General features: G+C 41.2%; 1 long non-coding RNA gene across 9 annotated transcripts in view; it reads left to right on the top strand.

Moving 5' to 3' along the window:
* The window catches only part of LOC143443720 (uncharacterized), a 74,108-nt gene that overhangs the window by 15,430 nt on the left and 34,707 nt on the right, over positions 1 to 23,971 (top strand). For 7 of the 9 annotated variants that reach the window (XR_013112933.1, XR_013112935.1, XR_013112930.1 and 4 more), the window contains exons 2-5: positions 20,842 to 20,931; positions 21,040 to 21,128; positions 21,887 to 22,154; positions 22,268 to 23,311. This is a non-coding gene — a long non-coding RNA (uncharacterized LOC143443720). Of the gene's footprint in view, positions 1 to 19,762; positions 20,150 to 20,841; positions 20,932 to 21,039; positions 21,129 to 21,886; positions 22,155 to 22,267; positions 23,312 to 23,971 lie in introns of all 9 variants that reach the window. The other 2 variants (XR_013112937.1, XR_013112931.1) reach the window with 2 other exon arrangements.

The raw sequence follows: 23,971 nt of genomic DNA, 5'->3' as shown, positions 1-23,971 counted from the left end.
CCCTGGAAATGACTTTTGCTTTGTTGGTGTTTTGCTTTGTTGTTTCATTTTGGTCTCAGGTTCGTAAGTACATGGGTCTGCAGTTTCTTTCCTTGCAGTGTTGTATATGGTCAGTGCAATGACGTAATAAAACAAGTTGGGAGGTGCTTCATGAAGAAGCTGTAGGAAATTGATATAATTTCCTCCCTAAATGCTTGGTAGAACTCATGAAGTAAGCCACACAAACGCAGAGCTTTATCTAGGGAGAGAATTGAATCTGATTATTGAGACTATGTCTGTTGAACAAGTTTTGGTTGTTTGTATCTATCAAAGTATTGATCCATTTCACCTTAGGTTTCAGAATTATTAACATGCACTTGATAGACTTGTACTGGTAGTGGAAAGTACACTGATGTCTTGATATTGACAATGGCACTCTTGATATCAGTCATTTGTGTTTTTGTGGATTTTCTTTTTTAAAAATTCAGTAATTTTCATCGATTCACTCTATTGTTTTTCAAATCATTCAATTTCAAATCATTGATTTTTTTCATGATCTTTATTATTGCGTTCTGTTTGCTTCAGATTCAATTTACTCTGTTTTGTTTTCCTAAAGTGAAATTTTGTATCAAATTCACTTGTGCTTTCTCTGTCTCTGTCTGCCTCTGTCTGTCTCTCTGTCTCTCTCGGTCTCTGTCCTTCTCTGTCTCTCTGTCTCTGTCTGTCTGTCTGTCTGTCTGTCTGTCTGTCTGTCTCTCTCTCTCTCTCTCTCTCTCTCTCTGTGTGTGTGTGTGTGTGTGTGTGTGTGTGTGTGTGTGTGCTAGGAAGTCAACCCAGGGATTTTGCATGCCAGGCGCACACTCAACTTCTATTCCCCTTCCCCAGATTAAGATTTTTGTTTTTATGTAAATATCATTGTTTTGTTTTTAAGCACTGGTTCCCTCTTGCACTGTACATCTTGATTGACTGTTTTTTCCTCCCATTTTGTTGTTCATCCATGTTTTCTAATTCTACAACAGGGGGAGACCCTCCAGTCAAACCCAAGAGACAAAAGAGAACAAATATCTAATGAGTTCCCCCAAGTTCTGTACTGGTTGTTTTGACTTTTCAATTTAATCTGAACATTAACGTCTACTTTCAGAATTCTCTAATAGTTGTTTATCTCTATAACTACTAGAAACCCTCATTTTATCAGTGTTAGAAACCGAAATCCTATTCTGTGTGAGAGTATATCAGATGAACAGTAAAACTAGGTATTGAAAGATACTCATCTTAGTGCGAAAGGATCCTTGACCCCCTTGTTTAACTCCCACCCATTAACACCACCTGGGAAGAGAGGACAGGAAGAAAGACTTACAATATGTCCTCTGTTTCTAAAATAGAGTAACAGCCACTCCTGCTTTCAAAAGGAATAGAAATTTCTGGGTCACTCTCAGAATAGAAGAATGACTTCAAAATGGACTTTCTTCTGTAGAGACTGGAGGATAGAGGAGGAAAGGGGGGTCCTGACAGACATTATAGTAGACATTCCTCTCATTGCTCTCTTCTGTAGAGACTGGAGGATAGAGGAGGAAAGGGGGATCCTGACAGACACTATAGTAGACACTCCTCTCATTGCTGTGACTCTGTATCCCATAGAAACAGCTTAATGGAGGAAGAACTTACAGCAGGCTCCAGGTTTCAGAGGATACCCTTCATGGTAGTTTGACCCCATGCACTTTGGAAGAAAGTCATGACAAGTGAGAGCCATGTGGCAAAAGCTGTTCCTCAGTGTTGTATGATGGAAAGCAGAAAGAGACTAGAGGATGGAGCCAGGGACATGGCATATCTCCAAGGACATAGCTCTCAGTGATTTATTTTCTTTTTATCTACCTGCCAATAATACTATCAGGTTATAAATCAATCAATGGATTAATCCATTGATTACTTCAGAATTTTGTCATCTAATGGTCTCTGGAAATATCACAGACACACCCAGAAGCATGCTACCCTATCAGCATGGACACATCTTTATTTAGACAACCTGATAATAAAGACTGCTTACCACAATGTTAATCTGCAGATACTTGCATCTAATTGAGATATCGTCTTCATTTTTTTAAAAAAATGTCTTCTTTTTCTTTTCTTTCTTTTTAAACTTAGATCACTAATCAGTTCTCCAGAATTACATTTTCTATGGCTTATTGGTATCCCTGAATAGAGAAGCAGGGCATGCTGGATGCCTGGAGACAAAGAGCAAAGTAATCCTCGGGGGCAGCTGTCACAGGAAGTGAAAGCTCCTGCTCTCCTTCATACTCATGACTCTCAACAGAAAAAAAAAAAGGATATCCTCTCTTCCCTCTCTCTCCCTGAAGTCAGCTTCTCCACCATTCTGTCCAGTGTGGCAGCAGAAAGACCAGTGGGCTCTGTCTCCATGGATATTGCCTCTTTCCTCTTTCCTCCTGCCTTTACCTATCAGCTCTCACCAGCCTCCTAAGCTGTTCCTTGCAACCCACTAATGAAATTCCTGTTTCTTTTGTAATTGTATTTTAGCATGGTTCATGCTTTGATACCAACTTTAAATCAAACTCTTTGCAGGAAGACTATCACAGGATGACAAGCTCCCTTCTGCATGTCTCATTACTGAAACATTTATTCAGGACTTTCTGAATGATTTGAATGGCTGCCTTTGAGTGCAGCAACGACTTAATACGCTACAACTAAAGGATTTTAATTTCCTCTCCTGGTCTCCCCACTTTGGTTTCTGCCTGAGTTTCTCTCCTATTATGAATATACCATCGGGAAGGGGTAGTGAGCCCCACTTGGATCTGTACCCTGGAGAAGGTCTACTGTGGCCCTGGAACCTGAAACATAGATCATACAGGGAACCTTCAGATCTTGTTTCGTATGGCTTCCCAGATTCTGGGCAGTTTGTTTTCTCATTATGGGCATGCAGCTTCTCCCAAAGGGTTATGAGTAAATATAAAATTGAAAGGACAGCTCTTAAGAGGAGAAAATATTTAAAATGAAAATCTTATTGGTTTCCCTATCAAGTGACCTGTATCTAGGATACTTTATGATTATTTTTGTTCAGCAGCTGAGAATTATGCTAAATGTCTCATGAACTCTAGACATGAAAAAAAAACCCACAAATGGGTAGGAGTCTACATAAGAAATACAGAATTATAGACAGAGACCTACCTGTGGGCTTCTGCAAATAGATAATATCACTCAGAAGATGCCCACAACAAGAGACTAAAAATAATTTTCCTTTAGTTCCCAAATTGGCAAGTCAGACTCAAAGACAACAACACGAGAAATAATTTCAGTATATTCTAAAAAGAATCAAAATCTATTAGAACCAGACACCTATTAAGGCTTAATTAGAGGCAGACTGTCCTTCCTGACGTGTTCCATGTCTCCCTCACAGTTTGAACTTCATTCCATGTGAACGTCAAACATTTCCAATCTCATGTTCTACTCATTGAATCCCCGTTTCCTTGTCTTTGTTGCCATCTCCGGCAAACCCCATAGTGTGTCAATCATTTTAATCCCCGAGAGACACAGGTCTGATACACTGAAGATACCTAATAGCTAATACCCTTGCTTCTTCACAGCTCAGGATAAGTCAGTTTCTCCAATATGTTGTCAGAACCCCATTTTGGCTACTTCTCCTCTGACTCACACTGACTGTTCCCTAAAGCCTTCTGTATAACAGCCTCTGAATATAGTTATTTAAGGATGCAGACTTTGAGTAGGGTGGGGGAGCTACTTTCCATTCTTTGTCTTTCCAACATAAAATACTACCTCTGGTTTGATTGTTTCTAGAAAACTGATTTTCTGGCTCCTAGAACTGCTTGCTTCCTCTGTAGCACAATCCTCTTAGGAGAGGTAACAGCAAGATACCTTACATCATGATGCTTCTGAAGCCTCTGCTTAGACTGAAGAAAACTTGTGTGCATACCTTGATTCAACATATGTAAATCACTAGATTCAACCCATGACATAAATGGTCTCAAGGTTAGAAATCATATCATAGTCTTAATAGACATAAGAAGACTTTTGACAAAATCAAACATCACTCTGAGGATTCTGTTTTCTCTAAGGGTGTGACCATGCTCCAATGGATGACCACATCCCTGTACATGTATGGGCAACACTCGCTGGATTTGGTAAGCTACTAAAAGAGAAGACACAAAGTTGGAAATAGGGGGAGGTGGAGCCTGGATCTGGGAGGAGTTAGGAGACAGAGTAAGGATAAATATGACCAAAATACATTATATAAAAAAATTAAAGAAACAGTAGAAAGATTTTATTTTCTAAATGTCCCAGAAAGACTAGGAATAGAGGAGATGTATCTCAACTCAATAGAGAGTAGATGTGACAAACCTGTATCATGCCAAATGCAGAAAAACACAAAGCATTTTCACCAAGGTCAGAAACAGGATAAGGATGCTTCCTCTCCATCCGTTTATACAGTACCCGAGGCTTAAAGCAACGAGACAAGAGAAGGGAATAAAAGGAATGCCAAGAAGTTAAAGCATCCTCATTTTCTTTTTTCCCTTTATGACAGTGGTTCTTTTTTTTTTTTTTAAAGATTTATTTATTTTATATATTTGAGTACACTGTCGCTGTCATCAGATCCCATTACAGATGGTTGTGAGCCATTATGTGGTTGCGGGGAATTGAACTCAGGACCTCTGGAAGAGCAGTCAGTGCTCTTAACCGCTGAGCCATCTCTCCAGCCCCAGCATCCTCATTTTCAAATGCATGACTCTATACACAAGAAACCATAAAGACTACTGCAGGAAACCCTGGAGTTGATAAACACTTTCAGCAAAGTAGCAGGTTACAGGACTGACATACCAAAGTCAATAGCTTACTATAGATCAATGGCAAATATTCTAAGAAAGAAAACAGGGAAATAATTTTATTCAAAATAAACTTAAAAAAAAAAAAAAGATACCTTGGAATTAACCTGAGGAAGTAAAATACTTTTACAATAAAAACTTTAAAACACTGAAGAAAGAAATTGAATGTGACTTTAGAAGTCAGAAAAGCCTTAAATGCTTGTGGATTGGTAGGATTAATACTGTGAAAATGGCCACCCTATCAAAAGCAATCTACAAATCCAACACAATCCCAATCAAAATAAGAACTCAGTTCTTCACAGAAATAGAAAAAAATATTAAAAATTCATGTAGACTCACAAAAGACCTTGGATAGCCAAATCAATCCTGAACAATAAGAACACTGCTTAAGTATCACAATCTCTGATTTTAAGTTATATTGTAGAGACATAGCTGTAAGAAAAAAAAGTTACAGTAACAGGCACAAAGATAGAGACACAGGTTAATGGAACAGAATGGAGAACTTGGATATAAGACTATATAAACCATAGCCACCTGATTTTTGATAAAGCTCAAACTACACATTAAAAAAAAGAGAGCCTCTCTGGCCAAAGGTATTGGGAAGACTGAATGTGTGCACTTAGAAGAATGAAACCTGAGTCTTGTTTCTCACTCTGCACAATAACCAATTCCAAATGGATCAAAGACCTCAGTGTTGGAACAGACCATCCCAAACTGCTATCGGGTAAAGGAGAGAGTACACTTAAAGATGTAGACATAGCCTAGGACTTTCCGAATGGGATGCTGGTCACTAGGGAAGTAAGGACAACAGTCAAAGGAGAACTCATGAAAGTAAAAGGCTGTTGAGCAAGTGAAGGAACAGCCTGGAAAGTGGGAGACCATCTTTGTTTGCTATACTTCTGGCAAAGGATTAGTGTTTAGAATATATAAAGACATTTAAAAACTAAATGTCAAGAAAACAAACAACTTCACTAAAATTGGACCATGGAACCCAACAGAGAGTTCTTAACAAATGACCGATAAGTGCTTTAAAAGAGTTTAAAATATATAACCATTAGGTAACTGCAAAATAAAATTGCTTTTATATTTCATCTCACTCAAGTAAGACTAGCTATTAACAAAAAGGTGGCTACCAAATGCTAGCAGTCATGTGTGGGAAAGGCTCACTCATACTCACTCTTAGTGGGAGTGCAGACTGCTGCAGCCATTGTGGAAGTCCATGTGGAGAATCCTCAAGCAGCAAAAAACAGAGCAGCCATATGATCCTGCTATACAATTCTTGAGCATACACTCAGAAAAAACAAACAAACAAACAAACAAACAAACCTATGCTCTACCAAACAGGGACCTGTACTTGTGTGTTCATGTGGCTATTCATATGCTATTCACAAAAGCAAAGAACCAGCCAAAGTGTTCATCAGTAGATCAATGGACAATGAAAACATGGTACGTAGCCACAATGGAATCTTATTCAGTGGTAAAGAGGGATAAAATTGTGAAATTTGCAGGAAGATGGATGGATGTGGAAAATATTATACGGAGTGAGGTAATTTAGATGTAGAAAGGTCATATGTTCTCCTTGTATTCAGATCCCTAAGATGAAGCTTTAGAGTATTGTATTTAATTATTAGTTCCAGTGCTAATTGCCAGGAACTTAGAAAAAGGCTCTTAGAGGATCATGGTGGTGAAGTGAGAAGTCTGAAGGGATGCGGGACAGTAGAGCATACTGGACAGGAAAGTGAAAGGACTTCCTGGGAAGAAGAGTTTCAGTAGAAGAGGAAGGAGAAAGGGGATAGGGTGAAAGGACTAAAATACATTCTATAAATGAACAAAACCTTCAAAAGTTTATTAAAACATCTTCATGCCTGCTGACACCGATGGTGGCCCTGTGGGCCTCCACCTTGACCTCACCCTACCTTTGTGCCAGCTTTCTTTCAGAAAGTCTCAGGGTCAAAATAAATCTCCTCTCTGGGTAATTTCCAATCTAAAGATGAGAACATTTCAATACATATAGGTACCAACAGTTCAGCTATTGATTTCCTTGGGGGCTTTCTCAGCTTGGAGGTAGCCTACAAGTGGATGTCAATGATTTTCACAATCTCTCTTTCTCTCTCTCTACAGACCTCCAGGTTTTAAATTGGCTAAATACGGGTGCTCATTGGTTGGCATTTGCAAGATAAGGTTGGCTCTGGTATAATTAGACCAGATGTCTGCCATTACTGGAGACCATGCTTGTGATGGTTTCTTTCTGCCTACAGTCTTGAGATCTGGTTATCAGTTCTTTGAGCAGCAGGAGAGAGCCTAGTTATAACTGAGTTACTATCCTCAGTTTATACAATCACTGGCTACCAATTTAGACCACAGGAGTTGTGTGTGTGTGGGGGGCGGGGGGAGAGGGTTGTGGGTCAAATGATTGAGTCTTGAGGGGTGACCTGGTTGCCAAACCAGCAGGCACAGCAGTAAGACTTCTTTTCTGAGCATTCCTGGGATGGATGGCCTTATGACTCGGGTGACAAGTGAAGCCTGACCTTGTTGCTGAACTACATTCTGCAGCTTTGCTTTGCCATCGCTCACCTGAGTTCAGAGCCACAGTGGGATGCCTGGAAGTCATGTTATCCACAGGCATTCTGAGAAAGCTGCTCCCTTTTTATTTCAGATTCTGTTTGTACCTTCTAAGGGCAGCAACCTCAAGGTACTGTCCACCCTCTCTCTTTTTTTTCCAGAAAACTTTGAAATGAAAATTGTGGCTGTTCCTCTAAATGTGACTAGCAACATGCATATATGTTATATATACATGCACACACACATATAATTTTTTGGTATTTGGAGTTGCATTGTTAAAAATGCTTTACATATGTAAATTTACTCAGTAATGAGCAACCACTCTAGAGGGTAGATGTTATTTTACTCATAAAGAAGTATTATAAATGCTATTTGCTCTGTAGAAGACAAGGAAATGAAATTTTTGATCAGTTTTTTTTTTTCAGAAGACAAGCAATGAATCTAGGGTTGATGCCAACCGTCTGATCCCACCACATTATCCAGATCTACCAGGTCTCATGCTTTGGCACTGTGTTATACTCATGTCTCAGAAATAGTTGGCTTTTTTCTAGAGCTAATGTGTCTACAAGGTGTCTACTTGGCCTGAAACATCTTTAAAATATCCTAGTATGTATAGATTGGAACTTAGAGATAAGAAGAAAGAAGTCTCCCTCATTTTATAGCCATAAGGTTCCTTATAATAGAACGTTTCCTTGCAAGTGCCCTAAAAATATGGTTTGATTTTTCATAAGCTAATGTGCCTGTGGCTTTCTAAAGAAAGTGTATTGTATCAGTTACTTTCCTTATTGCTGTTACAAAATACCCAGCAAGAGTAAGTTCAACATGGAAGGGACTATTTTGGGCCACAGTTTGTCCCTGCAGTCCGTTATGGCAGCAGGGAGAGGGGTCATGGCAGAAGGAACTTTGGTGGCTCGTCACATTGTGCCCACTGTCAGGAAGCAGAGCAGATAGATGGTGTCTCTCACCCACCTCTCTTCCTTATGTCTAGTCTAGGACCTCAGCTCACTTGGCTGAGCTCACCATGGCTTCCATATTCACAGTAGGTCCTCACTCCTTAATTAACCCAATCTACAACCTTCCTCATACATGGGCCCCAAGGTTTGTCTTCAAGGGGACTCTCAATCTTGTCAAGCTGTCAATCAGTCAAGATACTAACCATCATAGGTATCTTAGGTTCTCTGTCTGCACAAAATGAAGAAACTTTGGAATGATGTCTGAAAACAGGTTGCTGTAGGATCCAGAAACGGAGGCAAATTAAAAATAACCCAGGCCTCATCAGTACTGAGTACATTTAGGGACTATTCCAACAATAAAGGAAGACAGGAGGAAACCTTAAACGTATGTGCTGGGTTTTGCTTGTTTGTTTGTTCAGCAAAAACAATCCTGGAGTCTTATGTTGTTTGGTTCTTTTAAAACCCAGTTGTTTTTCTAATATTCCCTGTCAGTAGGGCTGGAATTTTGTGAGGTTAATTACACAGGTCACTGAACCTCACCCTTCAGGTTTCCATTAGTTCTTTCCCCATGTCTTAGGGACAGGATTTAGAGACATAAGCCCTAAGTGATTGGGAATCTGAGAGACAGGTTTGTCAATTGTGGTTTTGGAACCCTGGTATGCAGAAGGCATTTGCTGAGGGGGACATATTTAGTCAAAACTCCATAATATGAACCAAATTAGGGTGAAATAGACAACATGCAAATACATTTTTAAGTCAAGATCTGGAGTCACAGTGAGGGGTGGGGCCAGATTCAAGCGAGTATTGGAGAATTTTTTTAGTAAGCCATGTTAAGCATCACAGTTGCGTGCCTGGGGATCACTGTTTGCTTCCGAGAAGAAACATGGCAATGAACCCCTCCATATAGGATTGACCTGTGGTGGAGGCAGACTCATGCATACTGGACTCTTAGATTTGAGCTTGTCCTGCCACTTACTAGTTTTACAGTCATTAACACATTCCTTATCTCCTCCTAGGTTCTTAGTCATTTCAATCATTTACGAGGATCTAATATGCTCATGTCCATAAAACGTTCACAGTTGCATGTAGAATTTCAAAACACTATACAAATAGGTAGCTGTTAGTACAGTCATCAAAATAAAATCAGTGATCCTGCCATTAAAAACCTCTAACACCTCTAACCTCTAACACCAGCAAAGACCTTCACCTGTTTAATGTTTTGGAATCACCCCTCTGATATCAAAAGTGATGATGGCCCTGTTCCAGACCATCTCCAAGAGCTGGGACTTTTTGATGGTGCTTCTCTTTCTTGAGGCTTCAAGGTGAAGACAAATTCTTCCTGGTTAGACCCAGTTGCTCAGGACTTTAGCACCCTCTAGTGCATGATGTGTGTTGACGCTTTTCAGCTCACATCCAGCTCTGGATAGGCGAAGCCTCTTTAAAACAATTGCCAGGGCTGCATGCATGTTGAACCCCCCTGACTTGGCCAGCAGCAGCAATGGCAGACAACCATGGCTATGGCAGATATGAGAAAGAAAACACCACGGCCATATGTGACAGGTATGCTGACTATCAGGTCTCTAGGAACATGATGCAATAAAAAAAAAAAATCCATACAGAGTTCAGACAAAGAGGTACATGCATTTAACACAGGAGACATGAGTGAAGAGCACTGTGGCTCCCCAGCCTATGTCTTCGAAGATTAGATGCTAAAATGTCCCATTTATCATCAATTCCAAGTGGTAGGATCTTTAATCATTTTCCATCTTTCTGGAAATTGAATCCTTCTTACATATGACATTATGCTTTATAACTTGATTTGGGGTAATTTTAAATTTCTTTAGTGGCATATAATAATATTTAAATTCATCTTATAATTGCTGACATATTAAAAATTATAATAATGACTTCTGGTAGTATAAATCATTTTTTTTTTTTTGGTCCAAATCCTTTAGGCCAGCCACTTTGTTTACAAATTCTAAGAGTTTTATTTTCTAAGCAAAAGCCAGGGGTGGCAGTAGGCATCTGTATCTCCAATGCTGGGAAGACAAGGAAGAACAGATATGCAAATCCCTAGAGCTCACTGGATGTCCAGTCTACCAAATCAGTAATGTCCCAGTTCAATCAGAAACTCTGTCTCAAAGACAAAATGAAGGGGAGCATGGAAGTGACTCAGTGGTAAAGTCACTTGTCTCTTGCCACCAAGACTCATGATCTGAGTTTGATCTCCAGGATTCACATGGCAGGAGAGAGCTGACTCTTGAAAGAACTGACTCCGACCCCCTCCCACAAAAAACAGATAAACAAACAAACAAACAAACACCCAAGCAAATGACATAAGCTGGAGAATTGGTAGAGGAAGACACTTAATGTCTGCCTCTCTCGTCCACATTGCCACACACAGACACTTGGTATCTGCCTCTGCCCCCACATAGACACACATAGACACTTGTCTGCCTCTGTCCTCACATAGACACTTGATGTCTGTCTGTGTCCCCCACACAGCTGCACATAGACAAAAGCACTTGCTACACTTGTGCACCCCCCCCAAATATACAATTTTAAATGATAAATGAATTATTACAAATTAATAAGGAATAAAAGAGTCAACTCAATGGTCAGTTTAATAGAAAAACAAACTCCTGACTAGACCATAGCCATGGGAATGACTGAGATGGAAGAAGCCAGTGGGTGGGGTGCAGAGTAACCATGGTTCTCTCTGGTGTAGGGCTATAGAGGCATTTCAGAAATCCAATGGCCTTTACTTAGGCTTTGTGCCTCCCCAAAGACCCAACAGTGCCATCTTCATCAGTCATATGCCAGAAAAAGTATATGCTTCTTCAAAAATGTTTAAGAATAGTCACAGACGCACCATGTGTTAGAGACAAAAAATTACAATTGGCCCAATGTTCACCATTATTCGAATGAATACATGCACTTTTAAAGTCACACAACAAACCCAGCAATGGAAATAAATAATCAACAACTTCATGGAACAAAGAGGATCATAAGCATGGCAATGAAAGAAGTCAGACACAAAATGGCATAGAAATTAACTTATGGGAGGCACATTATCTAGCAAAATTAATCTGTGCCATTAAAACTAAGAAGCTGGCAACACTGGAGCAACGCATTTGCACTGGGCGCTGGTTATATGATATATTTTTAAATCTACACATTGGTTGCATAGACAGCATAATTTTATTAAAATCTATTAATTGCTAGGTATACCACTCAGTTGCTAGAGCACTTGGCTAGCATAGGTGAGGTTCAGCCACCAGTATTGAGGGAATGGAGTTGGAATTTAGGAATCTCAGATGTCACAGCAGCAATGTAGAAGCTAAATTATATTATGAATCCTCATCAGATGCTGAGGCTGAAGAGACTTAAGAAGTGGGTGTGTGTGTACATGTGTGTCTAAGTACGTGTAGGCTGGGGAGGGATCACATGAAGGGAAAGAGATGGCTGAACAGTAGGTCACCCTTTGGCTTGTCATCTAGCCAGATTTTCCTCTCCTTCCTTAGCCCCCCTTGGGTTTCTCAGGTCCCTGGAGCACCACACAAAGGGCTTACTCTAGTTGCTGTCATCGACATATGCAAATAGGGGAAAGCTTTCCCTCAGCCTCCAAAATGTGTTAACAACTCTGGCTTGTACATAGCAGTTTATTTTTATCAACATCTGAAGCATGATGCTTTAGATGCTGATGGCAGTGCATTGACAGCCTGAGTTCTTTTCTAGTCTCAGGTATAAGTGGGGGAAGGTGAGGAACCCAAAAACAATGTCCCCTAGAGATGACTGGCACTGAGGAAGAATCTGCCTTCAAGAAGCCCATGTGTGACATCCATAGCTATTAGCTGGTTACTATTCTCCTTCCACAAAAATCTTGTTTTTCTCTAACTCTCGGTTCTACATTTTATAAAATAATGTATCCAGGACAGCAGTTATCTATGCCTAAAAAGCTGAGGTTCCAGTCTTTGAGGGCAGAACCTCTGGGCTTTCTGCAGGAGCTTTACATCAATACAAAGTCACACGTGGTGCTCACTTAGCTGACCTGGGCATCGCCACACTTCTGTTTATGTTGTCATCACAGACAAATCCAATGCTGTGTCTCTAGTTCATTTCTTTAAAGTTCATTTTGGTTCTTTTTTTTTTTTCAACTTAAAGGGAGCAGGAGATGATTTATTCCAAAGTCATTTTGGATGACTGTGGCCTAGGGCACACAGAGTTAGATTACCCCCAAATTCCATGTTCTAACATGAGAGCAGTTTTATGAAATTTTATAGTTTTACAGAGCAAAGAATGTCATGAATCAAGGCAAGTTTAAAAAACATTGGTGAGTAGACAGAAAGGTAATTACACTGAGATGGGGGTGGGGGTACCTTTCTGTAGATCCAAGATGTTATCTGATGTCAGTCTTAGTTTATAGGTTGGTGGAATTTAGTGGTAAGCTGAGTTAATAGATTCCAATATTTTTGTTTGTTGATTTAATCTATTAGTCACATGGTGTTAGTTCTTTTTTAAAATTTGATTTTATTTTACTTATTTACTTTACATCCCTCCCCCTCCCCCTCCCCCCCCTCCCCTTCCTCCTTCCCCTCCTCCCTCCTCCTTTTTTACATAATGGTATTATTGATTATTCGGGAATTTTACATCATGAACTGTGAAGGTCCCCTTCATTAGCAGGGCTTCTCCTTCTCTGACTTTGACTGGGGAATTCAAAACCCTCTACCTGAGGATGTCACCATGTAGCCTTAATTAGGTTACAGGATCAACTTTTATTTTCCTGAGAAGAACCTGTTCAGTTAGCACCTGAGATTCCTGAAAATTCTTCCCCATACTAATGAGGCATTTTGGTACCTCAAGCCTTCAGCCAGTGATTTTTGCCCATCCTGGGTATTCCTACCCCCATACCCCCAAATTATATAAGCCTTGAATTCAAGTAAAGTTGATCTGATTCCCCACAGCTGGTCCAGGAGTGATTATTCACCATGTGTACTCACAGGGCTTCTGAAGCCCCCATTAGTCTTCTGCCCCTATTACCCTTGTGGACCTTGTCCGCTGAACATCCCTGAGGGCAGAGAGAGCCACAGGCTGCATAAAAAGGAGAAGCAGAGTAGCATCATTCTCTCTTCTTCTCTCTTTCCTGTTCTGCCCAGATGTGAGAAATCTTATCCACTGCTACTGTGAACTCTACCGGACCTTTCCCACCATAAAGTTTTTTACCCTTGTGAACGATGAGTCAAGACAAACCTTTCCTCAGCTTGCATTCATCAGATGTGTTGTTAACAGCAATGAAAAAGGAATCAGTGTGCCTGCCTCTTAGCCTGCACCAGTCTCACCAGTGAATTTCTATAGCAGCACGTCATGCCCTTTCAGTTTTATTTGTATGCCTGGGAGATGTAGGGAATTTCAATGACATTAATTCAATAATGGAAAGGTACTTTGTCATTTCAATATGTTTTGAAACCACGATTGGAAACAGAATTCTTTACTATAACTTTGACTAACCATAACCATGTACAAACAGGGGCAACCACATTGACTTAGGCAGTAGGTCACGTGATCTGTGCAAATGCGCTTCCTCAGTCCTTGTTTTAAAAAATGAAAAAATCTGTGCCTGACATAGTTTGTAGTCTTACCAGGCTGTAGTCTTCCCAAGTTTTAGCTCTATCATACTTACTTCTGTCTCATCATTTCATAGGGAAAGAGGTATTGGAGTTAAGAGAAAGAAAAATAGACATTCTAATATGAATTTTCTACTTCTAATTAGGGTCATTCATCATTAAAGCTAGAAATTTGATTCTAAACATCATAGACCCAGAGGAAATGAAGAAAGGGAACATTCTTTTTATATTTTTAATTTCACTTCAAGAACAGAGACTTGATTACCTCATACTAATGGGAACTCAGGAACCGACAGTCTCTGAGTCACATGCTTTGTTTGTCAGTCCAAACTCCATTAACACAACTCCTCCTGCTTTCCACGATTAGAGAAGCTCCCACAAAATGACAGCATTTGGAACTTTCAGGGCCATGAATTCCTATGTTCAGGATGCTGTGTGCTGTTGTGAAGTAACATTTATTTTAATGGCCCCAGAAATGCACGGAGCAATTGTGCAGCAAATTAACACCGTCTTCCTGTCTGCCTCAAACTGTAAGAGGCAATTTGAATCACATTTGGCATTTATAATTATTTTGTAATCCGATTTGCAGAAGTGGAGCGATTATTGAGTATATAGACAACATAAATCTTAAAAAGAAGCTCCGCAAAGCCACTTGGTCACTAAAGGAGGAAGGAGAAATATGTGTCTAACTGTGGTTTTGTTATTTCTTTACCCTAAGTAAGTGGCGGATGGATGGATGAGAGAAAGAATGAGATTCTGGAGTCGGGGGAATGGCTCAGTAGGTAATTGCCCTGCAAGTATGAGGACCAGAATTCGGATTCCAAGACCTGGTGGGCATGGCCAACTGCCTGTAACCCAGCATGGAGGCAGAGACAGGAAATATACAGAGCAATCAGCTAGTCCAGCTAGCCAGAATAGTGAGCTCTGGGTTTATCCAAAGATGTTGCCTCAATATATAAAGTGGAGAAAAATCTAGGAAGATACCAAAGATATAAAACTTTGACCTTCAAACACATGAGTATTCATCTATGCACACACATACATTGTAGAGGAATTTTTACCCAGCAATCTGACTACTCTAGATGGAATACAGACAGGCCTTTAATCCCAGGAGACAGAGGCAAACAAATTTCTGAGTTCAAAGTCAGCCTGCTACACAGAAGTTCCAGGTACAGAAAAGGCATGGTGGTATACTCCTTTAATCCCAGCACTCAGGAATCAGTGGAGAGGCAGTGCAGTGGAGTTTAGTGTTAGGAGGCAGTTTGGTTGGTAGCAGTTCAATTTGTGCTGTTTAGAGGCAGTTTTTTACCTAGAAAGTTTTACAGAGACAGGTAGTAAAGATAACAAGCTAGACACTAGTGAAGACAGAACGAACCAGAGAATCAGAAGGAACTGGAAGATTAGAGCAAATTGTCAAAGTTAGTTTGAGGCCAAGCACAGGAATTCATTCAGAAGCTGAGAGGAGCCAGATTGAATCAGTCAGCTTGGAGAGGAGTTTGAGCCAGAACAGCCGAGTTGAACCAGCCAACCAGAGTTCAGAAAGAACTAGGAAGGGTGAGTTTATTCAGCAGTAAGCCACAGAGGTGACAATTCCTTCTCATGAAAAAAGTTACTTTTACAATGCATTCTGTCCATACACATGGAATAACATACACACACACACACACACACACACACACACACACACACACACACCACACTTACTTCTCAAAGGAAGTCAGGAGATGTGTTATCCTTTTACCCATAGTGGACAATATCCCAGAGCAACCTTTCCTTGGAAGCTACCTTGACAGCTGACTGAACCTTTCAGTCCCTGACCACCTCCTACCCCTGCCACATGCTGAGATGGTAACCATCAGGGCAGCCCCCTTGGGTTCCAGAGACTTCTTGTTGCAGAAAGTTGCTCTGTAGAATTGAGTGAAACTGCAGCTATTTTGCACAAAACGAAGTGCCTATCCCTTTGTTACGTGAAGATCTGAGGGGCTGTTATAGCAGCGTGACTATATTGATCAATACAACTGTCATAACAAAGTAACATTAGCCAGAAGTCTTAGCAGCATTTTTGTTTTCTTTCACTCCTGGAGGCTGGGCAGTTCAGTTGCTAACAGGAGGCCATCTTTTCGCTGCACCCTCACATGATGAGGGCTCTTAGAAGAGGCTTCTAAGCGCACCAAACCCAGCCTGACTGCATGCTTACCTGAACCCAGCCATCTGAACCCAGAATCCTAGAGGCTGTATCTCAACACCATCACTTTGGAAAGTAGAGTGATTCAGTTCATAGCAAACACTTGGCCTATCTTGATTAACCCAGAAAAAAAAAAAAAAAACAAAAAACAAAAGACACCACCACCACCAACAACAAAAACAACCCTTAACTAAAGATTTTTAAAAGCATCTTGGCACTCATTTCCTGGGCTTTAGACAAAAAGCTGACACCAGTTTTGTCACTGTGAATGTTACAGTCTTCGTCACTTTAGTCACTTTATTGTTAATGACAGGACCATAAATTCTAGAATTATGCCCAGAGAAGCAGACCATTGTCTCTTAAGGCTGCTAATATCCCACAGGATCCAGTCTCTGGATCTTTCTTTCATTCTCTCTTACATCTCATTTATGTTCTATTCCAAGAAAAGGAAGCCAGGGCACACATGCCAGCCGTTTCACACTGCTAGCCTTTGCTTACTACAGTAAACTGGGCTGAGGAAGGTGGATCTGTACTGGCGTTTCTATAGAGCAAGGTCCCTATACTTTAATCCCTTCCTAAGGAGCCTTTATTTTTCACTTCTTCTATGGCTCAAAGATGCAGGGAGAGGAACTTACAACTGACAGGGGAAGAAAGATGGACACGTCTGCCTATTATGTATTTGTATTCACCACTAGGTGACAAAATATAGGAGGAGAAGGGTAGAGTCGTCAACTTTCTCACATACATTCCTAGTACCTGCCATAAGTGTAGCACAGAAAAAGGAGAGCGGCCTTCACCCTTCAGAATAGAACTGGGTCTTTGCTGGCGATGTGGCGTCCATATTTCATGTCCTCTTTGGTATGTCTTTCAGACTTCTTCACAGCTTGACCCAACTGCTACACCTGCAATCTCCTGTTAGAATGCACAAGCAGTAACAGTCCAGCACTGACTGCTTCATTCTGCCGACCATTTCCCCAACTGATAGTGGAGAGCAGAGCCCTGCATTATTTACCTTTGTATATCTCTCTACATTTTTAATCACCTTCAATGGTGACTACATCATTGGCTCTAGGAAGTGTTTGCTAAACATCTGTTGTGTCGGGGTGAGGTGACACCGCCCACCCCTTTCCCCCTCCCTTTCTGGTTTCTTAGAAATGGAGCCTGTGGAACTCTATCTTTTTTTTTTCTACATGAATTTTTATTGTGTCTACCCACAGCATCTTTGATCTGTTTGCCAGTCTTTCATCTGAGGCTGTCTAGCTCAGCTCTGGTACAGGAAGGCCTTGGCAAATATTCTGTGTTGATAAATGGATAATGAGACACACAGGAGACAAGGAACTTGCCCGATGCCTCACAGTGGTGAATGGAAGCTGAACTCCTTGTGTATACCTGAACTCTCAATCCACACAGTGCCCCCCCCATAGCATTCCCAAGCATCTCTTTAGCTCAGCTGTACAAAGAATAATGCTAATGAAGACAGAATTGTGGAACTGATACTGTATGAATTCTTGATGTGGCTGTGTTTCTGACCAGAAACTGGACCAACAGCCATAGGAAAAAGCCCATTATAAAGAGAATAGGGATGAAAATGAACCATCCAGGTGCACACACCATCGATAATGAGTCTGCAGCATTGCTTCTGGGGAAAAAAAAAACCCAATGTTCTTCCTACTAATACATTAAATTCTCAAAAGAACATGAGCTGAAAATTTACTACCTACTAATTAATGTCAGGGTGACTGAATCCTTAGCCCTAAGGCTAGTATTTATGCATAGGTCTGAATTATCAAAGGAGCACTCATTGGTCCCCATGAAAATGAGTGAACCATACTCTGGTTACTCCTCTGCTGCTCTGGAATCATATCTGAAAAACAAACAAGTAGGAAATCATGTATCTCATGATGGAAAAGAAATACAACTGTAGAAAAGGCAGGATTCCAACATCCGAAAAAATGTTAATGAGGTCGAGTTTTGCTTCTTTCCTCACGCTGTAGAACCTACTCAAGGACTGTTCTTTAAAATACTTGTTCATAGCTTTGTTTAAGTATATGTTAGAAGCATTTATTTTTCTTGATTGTTCTTTTCAAGAAAGACTCTCTAAGACAGGCAACCTTCTCTCTTGGAAAAGAACTATCTTTGACCAAAGCTCTCAGGTGCTAATGTGGCATACACCCAACATAATTCTTGAAACTTGAATGGTGTGCTTTAAATGGACTCAGTGCACTGTATTGTCTAAGCTGTATTTTTTAATTTCAAGGATGAATTATGATCTAGCTCATTGAAGATGAAGGCTCATGATTCTATGGACTCCCAAGTAGGTCACTACTAGCTTAGGATCATAATTTTTGAGCTGCTTGCTCTGTCTTTCTTTCTTTTTTTTCTCTTTCTTTCTCTCTCTGTTCTTCCCTCCTTTCACTCTTTCTTTCTTTCTTTCTTTCTTTCTTTCTTTCTTTCTTTCTTTCTTCTTTTTTTCTAAAATTGTGTCTGTGGGTGTACATATGTAAGTCTACACATACAAATGTGTATGTGTGTGCACATGTACATGCATGTTCATGTGTGCATGCATGTGTGTGCGTATACGTGTGCATGTGTGCATGCGTGTGGGGGGGGAGGGCAGGGTGTGTGTGTGTATGTGTGTGTGTGTGTGTGTATTTTCATGTGGAAGCCAGGGATATATCAGATATCTTCTTCAGTGTCTCTTAAGCTTATTTGGGGAACAGGATGTTTCATTGTGTGGTCTAGAGTTGTCTCTCTCAGCTAGGGTGACTAGCCAGTGAGCCCTGGGCTCTATCTGTCTCTGTCCTTTTATCTCTGTCCTCCAGGGCTGGTGTTGTAGGCTGGCAAATGCTCAGCTTTTCCATGGAATCTGAGGATCTGAACTTGGGTTCATACACTTCCAGTGCGCTATTTGCCAGTTCTTGGTTCTCTGCTATATAGCCATAAATCCACGCCTGACTTTTAAAGAAAACTTGTACTTGTCCTGATTCTCCTGGCCCGGGTTCATTTCTCTCCCCCGCCCCCTGCTTCCCTTCCTTCCTCTTCTCTTCCTTTCCCCTCCCCTCCGTTCCCTTCCCTTCCCTTTCTTCCCCTCCCCTCCCTTCCCTTCTCTTCCTTCCCCTTCCTTCCCCTTCCCTTCCCTTCCCTTACCCTTCCCTTCCCTTCCCTTCCCTTCCCTTCCCTTCCCTTCCCTTCCCTCCCCTCCCCTCCCCATGGACAGTAGGACTGACTGCACACTCATCTCCAAGCTTTACTGCCATTTGAATATAGACCCTGACCAAATCATGCTCCACAGAATTATTGACAGAATTCTACAAGGCTACGCTTGGTCCTTAGGAAGCACACAGCAATGTCTGTGGAGAGATGCTTCATCTATATTGGCTGCAAATATGGTTTGAAAATAAGATAAAATGTTTTGAAAATGTGACTTTAGTGAATAAAACTGCCTTAGATGTGGCTAGAAAGTATTACCTATATAGAGAGCCTTCGAGAACGTTATTAAAATATTTATTTATATTTACAGAATGGTAAGTTTAAAAATGATAACGGAAATCATTCTTCCTGGAATCCTGGGCATAATGGATGGCTGTTGCTGTTTTTATTCCTTTATAGGTGTCTTCATTTGCTCTGATCATTCATTGAGACTGATGAAGATGGAAGAATGTCTATATCCACATGCTGTTTTCATTTTGGCACAAAATGGAATTTATCCACTTTGCATAGCAAACCTCCTGAAGCTATGCAGTTCTGCAGCCAGGGCCTATCACAAGGAGGGCAGCAGAGACACTGGAAAACATCCTTTGGGAAAAAAAATGAACGATTTCTGACTGGGCTGGGTGTGCATGCCACCTCACTTTTCCATGCCCGGGCTAAGGCCCTGGCAGCTCAGTGTTTCCAAATATCTTAGCTTTCCTGTTCTGGATGTTTCTTTATAACATTCCTCAATGTTTCACCTGGGAGACAAACCCCAAGCCAATCCATCCTGTCTAGGAAGACAAGGTTTGCTTTCAAATCTGGTGCTTACAGACAGTGAGCATGACAGGTCTGAGGCTCACTCAACTATGCTTCCTTTCCTATTGTGTATGCGTTAACACCCATAGTTAGCTCCTACATAGACTATGTGCTAAAGAGCATATCGGTTCTTTGTGCTCCATAACATATATAACACTAAGTTTTATTCATAGAGGCCCAGGAACGGTGACAAGGCTATTTAGAAGTTTCCACGGGAAAAATACCCTGTTATCTTCTCTTTTGTCATTGTTCAGTAGCTATTTCTAGAGATAAAGAAGTCAGATATTTTCTTGAATCTCTTGCTAATGGTTTGTGTGGTAGGGCACAGTTGTACTTTTAAAATAAAAGGTTTACTAGTGCATATACTTTTATAAAAATCCCATCTTAAGTTTTAGATACCATTGGCCAAACCCATTATGGCTCTATGCTCTCGTTTATTACAAAACCCTTGTTAACACCGAATTATCAGCACTCCTTGTTTACAGCTGGGGAAACCAAGGCGCCAAGAAATTAATGCTAGAACAGGACGTGGACCCAGTCAGTGGGCTACAGAATCTTCACTTTTAACCTCCGTGCTCCACTGCCTCTTGGTCAGATGGAAGAGCATTGCTATGACTCATATTTAAGGCTCTACCTAAAGCTAGAGCCCTGGATGATTTTTTTCATTTTGTTTGTCACAGTTCTCAAGTCTTTTCTTCTGGGTTAAGCCAGCTGCAGAAGAGGCTCAGGTGTAGCCTTTGAGAGATGCTTCCATTCCAGCCCACCGTCAGGTATGAACCATTTCCCACCAACAGAGTAGCTGACTGGCTGTTAGCAAACTTCTAGCAGCAGGCATGCACAGAGAGGCACATCTAGTCACCTCCATTCTCGGCTTTTAGGTTTATTTTTAGGAAGAAATGGGAAAGATTCAGATCTGTTCAGATGGCTGCTTCGTCATGTCTTTGTGCTGCCTCTTGCTTCAGACTTGGTAAGTCAGCTCATTTCCTTCTGATCCGTCTCTTCCTTTATTAGAAGTAGGTCAACCCACTTCTTATTTTCCAGGTAGAAAGCATTTCCTGTCCATACTAGTGAAGGTGAACCTTATCCTGTTTGAATCACTTCCATGGGGGATACATCATGGTGATCAGATCTGAGTTACAACCCTACTCAAAGGAACTGGTTCACCAAGTTGCTGTGGCTTCTCTACCCTGAAGATCTTTGGATACACAGCAAAAGCCCACTGATGCAAAGATTACCAACTTTACAGTAGACACCCTGTCTCAACTGCTTTTCTGGCACTGTGATAAAAATACTCCCACAAAGCAATTTAAGGGAGAAAGGGTTTGTTTGAAGTAGTTTCTAGGGAATATAGTACATCATATCTAGGAAGTCTTGCAAACAAAAATAGGAAGCTGACTGCTCGCATGGCATCCATAGTCAGGAGGTAGAGAAAGTGAGGCCTCAGGAAGTGAGGCCAGGCTAAAAAGCTACATCCGATGACTACACCGAAGTGAGGCTCCTCCTCCTATGTGTTTACAATCTTTCCAATCAAACCACTACCCAGGAAATAACTCTCCAGACATGTAAGTGTATCTGGGACATTTTACATTCAGCCTCTACAGTAAAAGATGAATGAAATGTTGAGATGAATGGACATTAGATAATACTCCAATTTTACTCTCTTGTCAGCTTTGAACAGAAGTGAGCATATTTGTTTGTTTGTTTTTTCTTGTGTTTCTTTAACAGAGTGCTTGATGGAACTATCTTATGGGAAGAAAGTTATATTTTGGTGCATGATTACAGGAATTTGCTTGGGGTTAAGTAGACTGTGCCACTAGACAGAAGAACTGGTAAGATTGAGCAGGCTCAGACCCCAGGGAATCTCAGAATGGACAATGGCAGGAGTGGAGCCAGCTCCTGCCAAACTACCTGATCTGGTACAGATAACCACAACACCCCACTGAGAGGACCATGGCAATCAGTTACATAGCCTGGACTTCTTCATGCTGATGAGGTATCTAGATTGAGTGTTGAGCCAATTCCCTTCCTGGGTATTCCTTCCCCCCAAAAGGTATTTAATCCCTAGTTCACCCTGAGTAAGGTGTATTCATTTACATCCACCATCAGATAAAACAGTTTGGACAAGCAGGAACCAACTCTTCATCAAGGATTGGAGGCGGAGAGGCTCCGTCATAAAGAGACAAGCCTAAATCCTCTGGAGAAGGCCTTCTCTTTCCCAGCTTCTCTGGATGGATGCTTAGTACTCATTCAGACCCACACCAGGTTCTGCCTTGTCCTGGGCTCTGCCTTTTCCTTCCTGCCAGGTGAGTAGATTCCCTGAAGGAAACCACAGACCTTGGACCCCTGTTCCCAACTCCCAGTGGTGTCTGGGTACACAGGAGACAAGGAACCACAGCAATCTTCCCAGATGCTGCCGTTTCCCACCCAAGAAAACATGGACTGAAGATCCTCATTAGAGTGTTCTGCCTCCCCTGAGCAGTATGCTGATGGCACTCAGGTACCCCAGCATTGAGGCAGATACACAGCCCAGCAGGTTTGCAGGTCCATCGTGGTGGGTTTCCTGACAATGATTATGTAGAAGGACGACAGAGTAGAAATCAAAGACGATCCGGCATTAGAAGTGGGCCGGGGTTATTATACTCCTCAGAATTTGCTGCTAGCGATCTACTTCTGCCAGCTAAGTCCTGCCTCCTGAAGATCCCAACACCTCTAAAAACAGTTCACCACTGGGAGAACAGGACCTAATATATAAGCCTCTGGGGGTGACATTTGGATCTGAGTCATAACAGAGAGATTCTCACTGGTAGAGCATGGTCCTATAACCACCATCAAAATCCCACAAGGCTGCATGTGTCCAAGCTTAGAGCTGTGTGTCTAATTTTAAGCTGCTCCAGAACAAAGCATCGGAAAGAAAAGGATTTTAAAGCTGAAAATACAACACTGGGGTGTGGCTCAACCAGTAAGGTGCAGATCTTGAATTCTCCAAACAGTGAGCTCTGTCTCTAGCATTGAAAGATGAGATAAGAAAAAGACCCCCCCCCCATGTTGGGATCACAGTAAATGATTGTTTTTCAAAGTTAGAACACCAATATTACTATACTTTCCCCGAAGAAATGTCTGTGTCTCTTCTAATCCACATAATACTCAATGGTAGGTATTGATAAATGACAAATAATTAAACAAGGTTTATCGAGTTGAAGGAAGTGTTCAGAATTACACTGTCAATTGATATCAGGCAAGATTTGTACATAGCATTTTGACTTTACTGGATTTGCCTGGTGTGATCTCCAACCATGTAACCTCTTAGAGCATGATTATTTGCCATGAAGCCTGGCCTTGACAAATACAACCACTGGGTAATCTACCTGATGCATCTCACCCTTCCCCAAGTCGGGTGAGCTTCTGAGGAACTCTGCTTTCCTAGCTTGCCAAGGTCACATCCTGGACTTCCCAGTTAAAACATTCCTGTTTGCCGGGTTCTTGATCAATACATGTCTTTTGTGAACTTTGTATGTTGAGATTCGTGGCAGAAGGTCTTTGGAGACTCTTTGTGGTCTTGACTCCCATCCCTCACCTTCTTCCGTGCAATTCTCTGTTATCTTGGTTGCTGTCATAGTCTCTCTGAGCTCCAGCTTCTTCCTTGCTTGTAGCCATTTTAACTCAGAAAACCCTCCATGCCTCTGCACTACGCTGTGGAGTAGACTGAGTCTTTTACATCACGTTTCAATCTCTAGGAATTCTGGCTGCAAGACAAGTTTCTAGAAATTCAAGATATGCACTGCCACCAAGTCTGTCTGTGCCGCTCCAAGG

This window comes from Arvicanthis niloticus, chromosome 10, assembly GCF_011762505.2.
Source record: "Arvicanthis niloticus isolate mArvNil1 chromosome 10, mArvNil1.pat.X, whole genome shotgun sequence".
NCBI lineage: Eukaryota > Metazoa > Chordata > Mammalia > Rodentia > Muridae > Arvicanthis > Arvicanthis niloticus.
Note: the sequence above shows the minus strand (reverse complement) of the source record. Positions and strands in the feature narration are given on the sequence as shown.